This window comes from Nomascus leucogenys, chromosome 22a (assembly GCF_006542625.1).
Source record: "Nomascus leucogenys isolate Asia chromosome 22a, Asia_NLE_v1, whole genome shotgun sequence".
In the NCBI taxonomy this organism is placed as follows: Eukaryota; Metazoa; Chordata; class Mammalia; order Primates; family Hylobatidae; genus Nomascus; species Nomascus leucogenys.
In genome coordinates this window covers 51707992-51720033 of record NC_044402.1, presented here as the reverse complement: position 1 = coordinate 51720033, position 12042 = coordinate 51707992, and the positions used below count along the sequence as shown (strand labels likewise).

General features: G+C 54.5%; 1 pseudogene; it reads left to right on the top strand.

Moving 5' to 3' along the window:
- The first annotated feature begins 6103 nt into the window (after positions 1–6103).
- Positions 6104–7197, top strand: LOC100599846 (annotated as a pseudogene).
- The last annotated feature ends 4845 nt before the right edge of the window (positions 7198–12042 follow it).

Sequence of the window (12042 nt, the reverse complement as noted above, 5' to 3'; positions counted from 1 at the left end):
ACCACCATGCCTGGCTAATTTTTTTTTTATTGTTTAGTAGAGACGGGGCTCTACTAAATTTTTGTATTTTTGGTAGAGATGAGGTTTTGTCATGTTGCCCAGGCTGATCTCTAACTTCTGACCTCAAGTGATCCACCCACCTCAGCCTCCCAAGTAACTGGGATTGCAGGCACATGCCACCACGCCCGGCTAATTTTTGTATTTTTAGTAGAGACAGAGTTTCACCATGTTGGCCAGGCTGGTCTCAAACTCCTGACCTCAGGTGATCCACCTGTCTTGACTTCCCAAAGTGCTGGGATTACAGGCATGAGCCACCCTGACTGGCCTTTTTTTTTTTTTTTTTTTTGAGACAGAGTCTCGCTCTGTCGCCCAGGCTGGAGTGCAGTGGCGCAATCTCGGCTCACTGCAAGCTCCGCCTCCCGAGTTCACGCCATTCTCCTGCCTCAGCCTCTCCGAGTAGCTGGGACTACAGGCGCCCGCCACCACACCCGTCTAATTTTTTGTATTTTTTAGTAGAGACGGGGTTTCACCGTGGTCTTGATCTCCTGACCTCGTGATCCGCCCGCCTCGGCCTCCCAAAGTGCTGGGATTACAAGCTTGAGCCACCGCGCCCGGCCGCCAAATTTAAATTTTAAAAGTTAGTTGATTACAAGGATGTGGAGAAATTAGAATCCTTATACATTGCTGGTAGGAATGTTAGATGGTTCAGCCTCTGCGGTAAACAGTTTGATGGTTCCTCAAAAAGTTAAACATATGGATGGGCACAGTGGCTCACACATGTAATCCCAGCACTTTGGAGGCCAAGACGGGCAGATCACTTGAGCTCAGGAGTTCACGGCCAGCCGGGCAACATGACAAAACCTCGTCTCTACCAAAAATACAAAAATTCACCGGGCATGGTTGCACACACCTATGGTCCCAGCTACTTGGGAGGCTAAGAGGAAAATCGTTTGAGCCCAGGAGGTCAAGGCTGCAGTAACAGCAGCCACTGCACTTCAGCCTGGGCAACAGAGTGAGACCTTGTCTCAAAAAAATAAAAGGCCAGTCACGGCGGCTCATGCCTGTAATCCCAGCACTTTGGGAAGTCAAGACAGGTGGATCACCTGAGGTCAGAAGTTTGAGACCAGCCTGGCCAACATGGTGAAACCCCGTCTCTACTAAAAACACAAAAAATTAGCCACACGTGGTGACGCATGCCGGTAGTCCCAGCTACTTGGGAGGCTGAGGCAGAAGAATTGCTGGAACCCGGGAAGTGGAGGTTGCAGTGAGCTGAGATTGTGCCACTGCACTCCAGCCTGGGCAACAGAGCAAGACTCCATCTAAAAAAAAAAAAAGGCTTTTCCTTCCTTCCTTCCTTCCTTCTTTCTCTTTCCTTCCTTCCTTCCTTCCTTCCTTCCTTCCTTCCTTCCTTCTTTCTTTCTTCTTTCTTTCTTTCTTTCTTTCTTTCCTTCCTTCCTTCCTTCCTTCCTTCCTTCCTTCCTTCCTTCTCTCTCTCTCTCTCTCTCTCTCTCTCTTTCTTTCTTTCTTTCTTTCTTTCTTTCCTTTCTTCTTTCTTCTTTCCCTCCGTGGCCCAGGCTGCAATCTACTCAGCTCGCTGCTGCCCGCGCCACGGACTCCCTGGGACTGCCGCCGCACGCCACCGCCGCCTGCTTTTTCTCGTTCGGCTGCAGGCGCGCGGTCGCCATGTTGGCCACGCTGCTCGCCAGCTCCTGACGCCGACTGCTCTGCCCGCCTCAGCCTCCCGAGCCCCTACCCGGCCACCACCCTGTCTGGGACGTGGGGAGCGCCTCTGCCCGGCCGCCCCGAACGGGAAGAAGTGAGGAGCGCCTCTGCCCGGCCGCCCCGTCCGGGAAGAAGTGAGGAGCACCTCTGCCCGGCCGCCCCGTCTGGGAAGAGGTGAGGGGTACCTCTGCCCGGCCGCCCCGTCTGGGAAGTGAGCAGCACCTCTGCCCGGCCGCCCCGTCTGGGAAGTGAGGAGCACCTCCGCCCGGCCGCCCCGTCCGGGAAGAAGTGAGGAGCGCCTCCGCCCGGCCGCCCCGTCCGGGAAGAAGTGAGGAGCGCCTCCGCCCGGCCGCCCCGTCCGGGAAGAAGTGAGGAGCGCCTCCGCCCGGCCGCCCCGTCCGGGAAGAAGTGAGGAGCGCCTCTGCCCGGCCGCCCCGTCTGGGAAGTGAGGAGCGCCTCTGCCCGGCCGCCCCGTCTGGGAAGTGAGGAGCGCCTCTGCCCGGCCGTCCTGTCCGGGAAGTGAGGAGCGCCTCTGCCCGGCCACCCACCGTCTGGGAAGTGAGGAGCGCCTCTGCCCGGCCACCCACCGTCTGGGAAGTGAGGAGCGCCTCTGCCCGGCCGCCCCGTCTGGGAAGTGAGGAGCGCCTCTGCCCGGCCACCCATCGTCTGGGAAGTGAGGACCGCCTCTGCCCGGCCACCCACCGTCTGGGAAGTGAGGAGCGCCTCTGCCCGGCCACCCCGTCTGGGAAGTGAGGAGCGCCTCTGCCCGGCCACCCATCATCTGGGAAGTGAGGAGCGCCTCTGCCCGGCCGCCCCATCTGGGAAGTGAGGAGCGCCTCTGCCCGGCCGTCCCGTCTGGGAAGTGAGGAGCGCCTCTGCCCGGCCACCCACCGTCTGGGAAGTGAGGAGCGCCTCTGCCCGGCCACCCACCGTCTGGGAAGTGAGGAGCGCCTCTGCCCGGCCACCCACCGTCTGGGAAGTGAGGAGCGCCTCTGCCCGGCCACCCACCGTCTGGGAAGTGAGGAGAGCCTCCGCCCGGCCACCCCGTCTGGGAAGTGAGGAGCGCCTCCGCCCGGCCACCCACCGTCTGGGAAGTGAGGAGCGCCTCCGCCCGGCCGCCCCGTCTGGGAAGTGAGGAGCGCCTCTGCCCGGCCGCCCCATCCGGGAAGAAGTGAGGAGCCCCTCCGCCCGGCCGCCCCGTCCGGGAAGAAGTGAGGAGCGCCTCCGCCCGGCCGCCCCGTCCGGGAAGAAGTGAGGAGCGCCTCTGCCCGGCCGCCCCGTCCGGGAAGAAGTGAGGAGCGCCTCTGCCCGGCTGCCCCGTCTGGGAGGTGAGGAGAACCTCTGCCCGGCCACCCATCATCTGGGAGATGAGGAGCGCCTCTGCCCGGCCACCGCATCTGGGAAGTGAGGAGCGCCTCTGCCCGGCCGCCCCGTCTGGGAAGTGAGGAGCGCCTCTGCCCGGCCGCCCCATCTGGGAAGTGAGGAGCGCCTCCGCCCGGCCGCCCCGTCCGGGAAGAAGTGAGGAGCGCCTCTGCCCGGCCACCCACCGTCTGGGAAGTGAGGAGCGCCTCTGCCCGGCCACCCACCGTCTGGGAAGTGAGGAGCGCCTCTGCCCGGCCGCCCCGTCTGGGAAGTGAGGAGCGCCTCTGCCCGGCCACCCATCGTCTGGGAAGTGAGGACCGCCTCTGCCCGGCCACCCATCATCTGGGAAGTGAGGAGCGCCTCTGCCCGGCCGCCCCATCTGGGAAGTGAGGAGCGCCTCTGCCCGGCCGTCCCGTCTGGGAAGTGAGGAGCGCCTCTGCCCGGCCACCCACCGTCTGGGAAGTGAGGAGCGCCTCTGCCCGGCCACCCACCGTCTGGGAAGTGAGGAGCGCCTCTGCCCGGCCACCCACCGTCTGGGAAGTGAGGAGCGCCTCTGCCCGGCCACCCCGTCTGGGAAGTGAGGAGCGCCTCTGCCCGGCCACCCACCATCTGGGAAGTGAGGAGCGCCTCTGCCCGGCCACCCACCGTCTGGGAAGTGAGGAGCGCCTCTGCCCGGCCCCCCCGTCTGGGAAGTGAGGAGCGCCTCTGCCCGGCCACCCACCGTCTGGGAAGTGAGGAGCGCCTCTGCCCCCCCGGCCCACCCACCGTCTGGGAAGTGAGGAGAGGAGCGCCTCTGCCCGGCCACCCACCGTCTGGGAAGTGAGGAGCGCCTCTGCCCGGCCGCCCCGTCAGGGAAGTGAGGAGCGCCTCTGCCCGGCCACCCACCGTCTGGGAAGTGAGGAGCGCCTCTGCCCGGCCACCCACCGTCTGGGAAGTGAGGAGCGCCTCTGCCCGGCCACCCACCGTCTGGGAAGTGAGGAGCGCCTCTGCCCGGCCGCCCCGTCAGGGAAGTGAGGAGCGCCTCTGCCCGGCCACCCACCGTCTGGGAAGTGAGGAGCGCCTCTGCCCGGCCACCCACCGTCTGGGAAGTGAGGAGCGCCTCTGCCCAGCCACCCCGTCTGGGAAGTGAGGAGCGCCTCTGCCCGGCCGCCCCATCTGTGAAATGAGGAGCGCCTCTGCCCGGCCACCTATCGTCTGGGAGGTGAGGAGCGCCTCCGCCCGGCCGCCCCGTCCGGGAAGAAGTGAGGAGCGCCTCTGCCCGGCCTCCCCGTCCGGGAAGAAGTGAGGAGCGCCTCTGCCCGGCCGCCCCGTCCGGGAAGAAGTGAGGAGTGCCTCTGCCCGGCCGGCCCGTCTGGGAAGTGAGGACCGCCTCTGCCCGGCCGCCCCGTCCGGGAAGAAGTGAGGAGCGCCTCTGCCTGGCCGCCCCGTCCGGGAAGAAGTGAGGAGCGCCTCTGCCCGGCCGCCCCGTCTGGGAAGTGAGGAGCGCCTCTGCCCGGCCGCCCCGTCCGGGAAGAAGCGAGGAGCGCCTCTGCCCGGCCGCCCCGTCCGGGAAGAAGCGAGGAGCGCCTCTGCCCGGCCGCCCCGTCCGGGAAGAAGTGAGGAGCGCCTCTGCCCGGCTGCCCTGTCTGGGAAGTGAGGAGCGCCTCTGCCCGGCCGCCCCGTCTGGGAAGTGAGGAGCACCTCTGCCCGGCCACCCATCGTCTGGGAAGTGAGGGGCGCCTCTGCCCGGCCACCCATTGTCTGGGAAGTGAGGGGCGCCTCTGCCCGGCCACCTATCGTCTGGGAAGAAGTGAGGGGCGTCTCTGCCTGGCCGCCCCGTCTGGGAAGTGAGGAGCGCCTCTGCCCGGCCGCCCCGTGTCTGGGAAGAAGTGAGGAGCGCCTCTGCCCGGCCGCTCCGTCTGGGAGGTCTACAATGGAGGCCAGAAGCAATGTGGGGCTGGACGTGGTGGCTCACGCCTGTGGTCCCGGCACTCTGGGGGGCGAGGCGGGTTGATCACTTCGGGCTAGGAGTTCGAGACCAGTCTGGCCAACTTGTCGAAACATGAAAAATACAACAGACAAACCAACCAACCAACTCAGTGACAACAAAACAGGTCTACCCTGGAGTCATACTCTAATTTTTTTATTTTCCTCCCTTTCTGATCCTTTATCCCACTTTCTTTTTCTTCCTCTTCCTTCTCCCTCTTCTTTGTCAAATAGAGGATTGAGTTATTATCACTGATCCACATAAAGTCCCTCTCTACCTTATTTTAACTCCCACCCCCCATTTCTATTCCCCGACTTCCCATGTGTAACCTTCCTAATATGTTTGATATGCATCTTTTTGTTTGTATGTATTTTTAGAAAATGTTTATTGTTTTTGTGTGCAAAAAAAAAATTAATAAAAAAAAAAAATAGGAAAAAAAAAAAAAAAAAAAAAAAAAAAAAAGGAGGCCGGGTGCGGTGGCTCACGCTTGTAATCCCAGCGCTTTGGGAGGCCGAGGTGGGTGGATCACGAGGTCAGGAGATCGAGACCACGGTGAAACCCCGTCTCTACTAAAAATACAAAAAAATTAGCCGGATGTGGTGGCGGGCGCCTGTAGTCCCAGCTACTCGGAGAGGCTGAGGCAGGAGAATGGCGTGAACCCGGGAGGCGGAGCTTGCAGTGAGCCGAGATTGCGCCACTGCACTCCAGCCTGGGCGACAGAGCGAGACTCCGTCTCAAAAAAAAAAAAAAAAAAAAAAAAAAAGGCCAGGCGTGGTGGCTCACTCCTGTAATCCCTAGCACTTTGGGAGGCCGAGGTGGGCGGATCACAAGATCAGGAGATCGAGACCATCCTGGCTAACATGGAGAAACCCCGTCTCTACTAAAAATACAAAAAATTAGCTAGGCATGGTGGCAGGCGCCTGTAGTCCCAGCTACTCAGGAGGTTGAGGCAGGAGAATCGCTTGAACCCGGGAGACGGAGGTTGCAGTGAGCCAAGACTGCTCCACTGTACTCCAGCCTGGCAACAGAGCAAGACTCCCTCTCAAAAAAAAAAAAAAAAAAGTAGCTTCTTTTCTGACTGGAACCCTCATGTAGGGTGTCGTAGATAAGAAGAAGGAGAGGGCCAGGGTGCAGTGGCTCACACCTGTAATCCCAACACTGGGAGGCCGAGGTGGGCAGATCGCCTGAGGTCAGGAATTCGAGACCAGGCTGGCCAAAATGACGAAACCCTGTCTCTACTAAAAATACAAAATAAAATTAGCCGGGCATGGTGGCGGGTGCCTGTGATCCCAGCTACTCAGGAGACGGAGGCAGGAGAATTGCTTGAATGCAGGAGGGGGAGGTTGCATTGAGTCGAGATTGCACCATTACACTCCAGCATGGGAGACAGAGCGAGACCCCGTCTCAAAAAAAAGAGAGAGAGAAAGAAGGAGGTTCCTGCTATGCCAGAAACCCTTAAAAAGCGAAGGCATTTCCCAGAGCTGAAGATCAAAGGCCCGAGAAAGAAATTTGCCCAAAAGATGATTCAAAAGGCAAGGAGGAAGCTTATCTATGAAAAAGTGAAGCACTATCACAAGGAATATAGGCAGGGTACAGAACTGAAATTCAAATGGCTAGGATGGCCAGTAAAGCTGGCAACTTCTATGTACCTGCAAAACCCAAATTGCCATTTGTCATCGGGATCAGAGGTATCAGTGGTGTGAACCCAAAGGTCCGAAAGGTGTTGCAGCCTCTTCGCCTTTGTTAAATCTTCAATGGAACCTTTGTGAAGCTCAACAAGGCTTCAATGAACATGCTGAGGATTGTAGAACCATATATGGCATGGGGGTACCCAAAGCTGAAGTCAGTAAATGAACTAATCTACCAGCATGGTTATGGCAAAAATCAATAAGAAGCAAATTGCTTTGACAGATGACACTTTGATTGCTTTATCTCTTGGTAAATATGGCATCACCTGCATGGAGGATCTGATTCTTGAGATCTATACTGTTGGAAAATGCTTCAAAGAAGCAAATAACTTCCTGTGGCCCTTCAAATTATCCTCTCCATAAGGTAGAATAAAGAGAAAGACCACCCATTTTGTAGAAAGTGGACATGCTGGCAACAGGGAGCACCACATCAACAGACTTATTAGAAGAATGAGCTAAGGTGTCTACCGTGCTTGTTTTTCTAATCTAAGCACTTAAGCAGTACCTGCTCTCAAATTGGAGGAAAAAAAAAGTTAAACATGGAATTACTAGCCGGGCGCGGTGGCTCACGCCTGTAATCCCAGCACTTTGGGAGGCCGAGGTGAGTGGATCACGAGGTCAGGAGATCGAGACCATCTTGGCTAACATGGTGAAACCCCGTTTCTACTAAAAATACAAAAAATTAGCTGGGCGCAGAGGCGGGCGCCTGTAGTCCCAGCTACTCGGGAGGCTGAGGCAGGAGAATGGCATGAACCCAGGAGGCAGAGGTTGCAGTGAGCCGAGATTGCGCCACTGCACTCCAGCCTGGGCAACAGAGCGAGACTCTGTCTCAAAAAAAAAAAAAAGAAAAACAAAACATGGCATTACCAAACAATCCAGCAATTCTGCTCCTAGGTGTACACCCAAAAGAATTTAAATCAGGTGTCCAGGCTCGGTGGGGTGGCTTATGCCTATAATCCCAGCAGTCTGGGAAGCCAAAGTGGGAGGATTGCATGAGCCCAGGAGTTCATGGGCAACCAGTCTGGGCAACATGGCAAAACCCTGTCACTACAAAAAATACAAAAATGGGCTAAGTGCGGTGGCTCATGCCTGTAATCCTAGCACTTTGGGAGGCAAGGTGGGTAGATCACCTGAGGTCAGGAGTTCAAGACGAGCCTGGCCAACATGGCGAAAACCCATCTCTACTAAAAAAAACAAAAATTAGCCGGGTGTGGTGGCTCATGCCTGTAATCCCAGCATTTTGGGAGGCCAAAGGCGGTTGGATCACCTGAGGTCAGGAGTTTGATACCAGCCTGACCAACATGGAGAAACCCCATCTCTACTAAAAAATACAAAATTAGCTGGGCGTAGTGGTGCATGCTGGTAATCCCAGCTTCTCAGGAGGCTGAGGCAGGAGAATCGCTTGAACCTGGGAGGCAGAGATTGTGGTGAGCCAAGATCATGCCATTGCAACAAGAGCAAAACTCCGTCTAAAAAAAAAAAAAAAAAAAAAAATTAACTGGGCCTGGTGGCTCACGCCTGTAATCCCAGCACTTTGGGAGGCTGAGGCGGGTGGATCACGAGGTCAGGAGATCGAGACCATCCTGTCCAACATGGTGAAACCCCCTCTCTACTAAAAATACAAAAATTATCTGGGCATGGTGGCGTGTGCCTGTAGTCCCAGCTACTCGTGAGGCTTAGGCAGAAGAATCACTTGAACCAGAGAGTCAGAGTTTGCAGTGAGCCGAGATTGTGCCACTGCACTCCAGCCTGGCTATAGAGGGAGACTCTGTCTCAAAAAATAATAATAATAATAATAATAAAATTAGCTGGGCATGGTGGCATGCAGCTGTAATCCCAGCTAGTGGGGAGGCTGAGGCTGGAGAATCACTTGAACCTGGGAAGCAGAGGTTGCAGTGAGCTGAGATCACGCCACTGCACTCCAGCCTGGGTGACAGAGAAAGACTCTGTCTCAAAAAAAAAAAAAAAAAATTTAGCCGGGTGTGGTGGCTCATGCCTGTAATCCTAGCTACTTGGAATGCTGAGGTGGGAGGAGGTCGAGGCTGCAATGAGCCATGATTGTGCAACTACATTCCAGCCTGGGTAACAGAGCAAGACCCTGTCTCCAAAAAAAAAAAAAAGGAAAAGAAAACAGTTGTTCAAACAAATTCTTGTACGTGAGTGTTCATATCAGCACTTTTTACAGTAGCCAAAAAGGTGGAAACAACACAAATGTTCATCAGCAAATGAGTGGATAAACAATTGTGATATACCCATATAATCAAATATTATTCAACCATAAAAAGGATGAAATACTGATATATTCTACAATATTTTGAAGATGAACATCAAAATATTTTGCTAAGTGAAGGAAAGCCAGAAACAGAACACATATTATATGATTACACATGTAAGGAATATCGAGAATAGGTAAACCCATAGAGAACAAGAGCAGATTTGTGGTTGCCAGCGGCTGTGGGGTAGGGGGATGAGAAAATGGGGAGTAACTTCATGGGTATGGAGTTTTATTTTGGGGTGATGAAAATGTTTTGAAGGCCCAGCATGGTGGCTCATGCCTGTAATCCTAGAACTTTGGGAGGCTGGGGCAGGTGGATCACTTGAGGTCAGGAGTTCGAGACTAGCTGGACCAACATGGTGAAACCCCATCACTACTAAAAATACAAAATTAGCCGGGCATGGTGGCACATGTCTGTAATCCCAGCCACTTGGGAGGCTGAGCAGGAGAATTACTTGAACCTGGGTGGCAGAGGTTGCAGTGAGCGGAGATCAGCCATTGCACTCCAGCCTGGGCGATAAGAGCAAAGCTCCATCTCAAAAAAAAAAAAAAAAAAAAAAAACATGTTTTGAAACTAGATAGAGGTGGTGGTTTTACCTATTACTAATGTACTAAATACCATTATATTATTCTATTTAAAGTGGTTAGGCTAGGCCGGATGCGGTGGCTCACACCTGTAATCCCAGCACTGTGGGAGGCCGAGGTGGGTGGATCACCTGAGGTCAGGAGTTTGAGACTAGCCTGGCCAACATGGTGAAACCCTATCTCTATTAAAAATGCAAAAATTAGCCAGGTGTGGTGGTAGGCGCCTGTAATCCCAACTACTCAGGAGGCTGAGGCAGGAGAATCACATGAACCCAAGAGGCGGAAGTTGCAATGAGCCAAGATCGCGCCATTGCACTCCAGCCTGGGCAATAAGAGCGAAACTCTGTCTCAAAAATAAATGAATAAATAAATAATTAATTAAATAAAGTGGTTAGGCAGAGCATGGTGGCACCCTGGGAGGCTAAGGCAGCAGGATCACTTGAGCCAAGGAGTTTGAAACCAACCTGGGCATCATAGTGAGACCCCATCACTACAAAAAATAAAAAGTTAGCTGAATGTGGTGGCGCATGCCTGTAGTCCCAACTACTCAGGAGGCTGAGGCAAGAGGACCATTTGCCCAGAAGTTCGAGGTTGCAGTGAGCCGTGATCATACCACTGCACTCCAGCCTGGACTGCAACTCAAAAAAAAAAGATTAATTTTATGTTGCATGAATTTCAATTTTAAAAAAATAGTTGATTACTTAAGTACACTTTTCTGCATGTAAGTAATATTTAAGTTTGGAAAACTTTGGTGTAGTAGAAATAGCATGAGATTTGCCAAGCATTTTGCTGGCTATTAAACATATCTAATATCATAATATACATTAAGCACAGCCATTGTGGGGGTGGCAGACAGTATGACCCAGATAAATATTAGTCCCCTTGCACAACTCCAAGCTTTCCTACTCTAAAATTATCCATGTCCCGGAGGCCATGATTTCTTTCTTTCCTTTTTTTTTGAGACAGAGTTTCACTCTTGTTGCCAAGGCTGGGTTCAATGGCATGATCTCGGCTCACCGCAGCCTCTACCTCTCGGGTTCAAGTGATTCTCCTGCCTCAGCCTCCTGAGTAGCTGCGATTACAGGCATGCACCACCACACCTGGCTAATTTTGTATTTTTAGTAGAGACAGGGTTTCTCCATGTTGGTCAGGCTGGTCTCAAACTCCCGACCTCAGGTGATCCACCCACCTTGGCCTCGCGAAGTGCTGGGATTACAGGCGTGAGCCACCGTGCCCGGCTCCTTTTGTTTGTTTGTTTGTTTGTTGTTGTTGTTGTTGAGATGGAGTCTTGTTCTGTTGCCCAGGCTGGAGTGCAGTGGCGCCATCTTGGCTTACTGCAACCTCCGCCTCCCAGGTCCAAGCAATTCTCCTGCCTGAGCCTCCCAAGTAGTTGGGACTACAGGCGTGTGCCACCACACCCGGCTAATTTTTGTATTCTTAGTAGAGACGGGGTTTCACCATGTTGGTCAGGCTGGTCTCGAACCCCTGACCTCGTGATCCACCTGCCTAGGCCTCCCATAGTGCTGGGATAACAGGCATGAGCCACCGCACCCAGCTCCTTTTTTTTTTTGAGACAGAGTCTCACTCTGTCACCCAGGCTGGAGTCCAGTGGCGAGATCTCAGCTTATTGCAACCTCCACCTCCCGGATTCAAGCGATTCTCCTGCCTCAGCCTCCCGAGAAGCTGGGATTACAGGCCCCTGCCACCACGCCTGGCTAATTTTTGTCTTTTAAGTAGGGATGAGGTTTCACCATGTTGGCCAGGCTGGTCTCAAACTCCTGACCTCAGATGATCCAACTGCCTCAGCCTCCCAAGTGCTGGGATTACAGCTGTGAGCCACTGTGCCCAGCCAGAGACCCTGATTTCTTACCACACCTGCTGTCTGTAGAGCACCGTGTAGCACTCAGCTACACTCCCTCTTCATGAGTGGTACTATTGAAATGCCTCAGGTTAAACAGCTAGGGATTAGGGATCTTTTCTTATAGTTCCTTGTATTTTTTTTTTTTTTTTTTTGAGACAGAGTCTTGCTCCAACACCCAGTGGATTCTCCTGCCTCAGCCTCCCAAGTAGCTGGGATTACAGGCGCACACCACCACGCCCAGCTAATTTTTAAAATTTTTTAGTAGAAATGGAGTTTCACCACGTTGGCCATTCTGGTCTCGAACTCCTGGTCTAAAGTGATCCACCCACCTCAGCCTCCCAAAGTGCTGGGATTACAGGCGTGAGCCACCGCGCCCGGCGAGAGGACTTTCTCAATAAAAACTGTGACTTTCATTGATGCCGTCCATTTGGGACAACTTACTGAAGCAGAAAGCAGGGTGGAGACTGAATTCAAGGGAAAACATAAGATGTCTGGTACAGCATACAACAGCATTGATTCAGAGGAGGGTGGGAGTACTGAGCCCAGGAGACGGAGAAGGAATGTAAAGCCTGCGAGAGGCTGC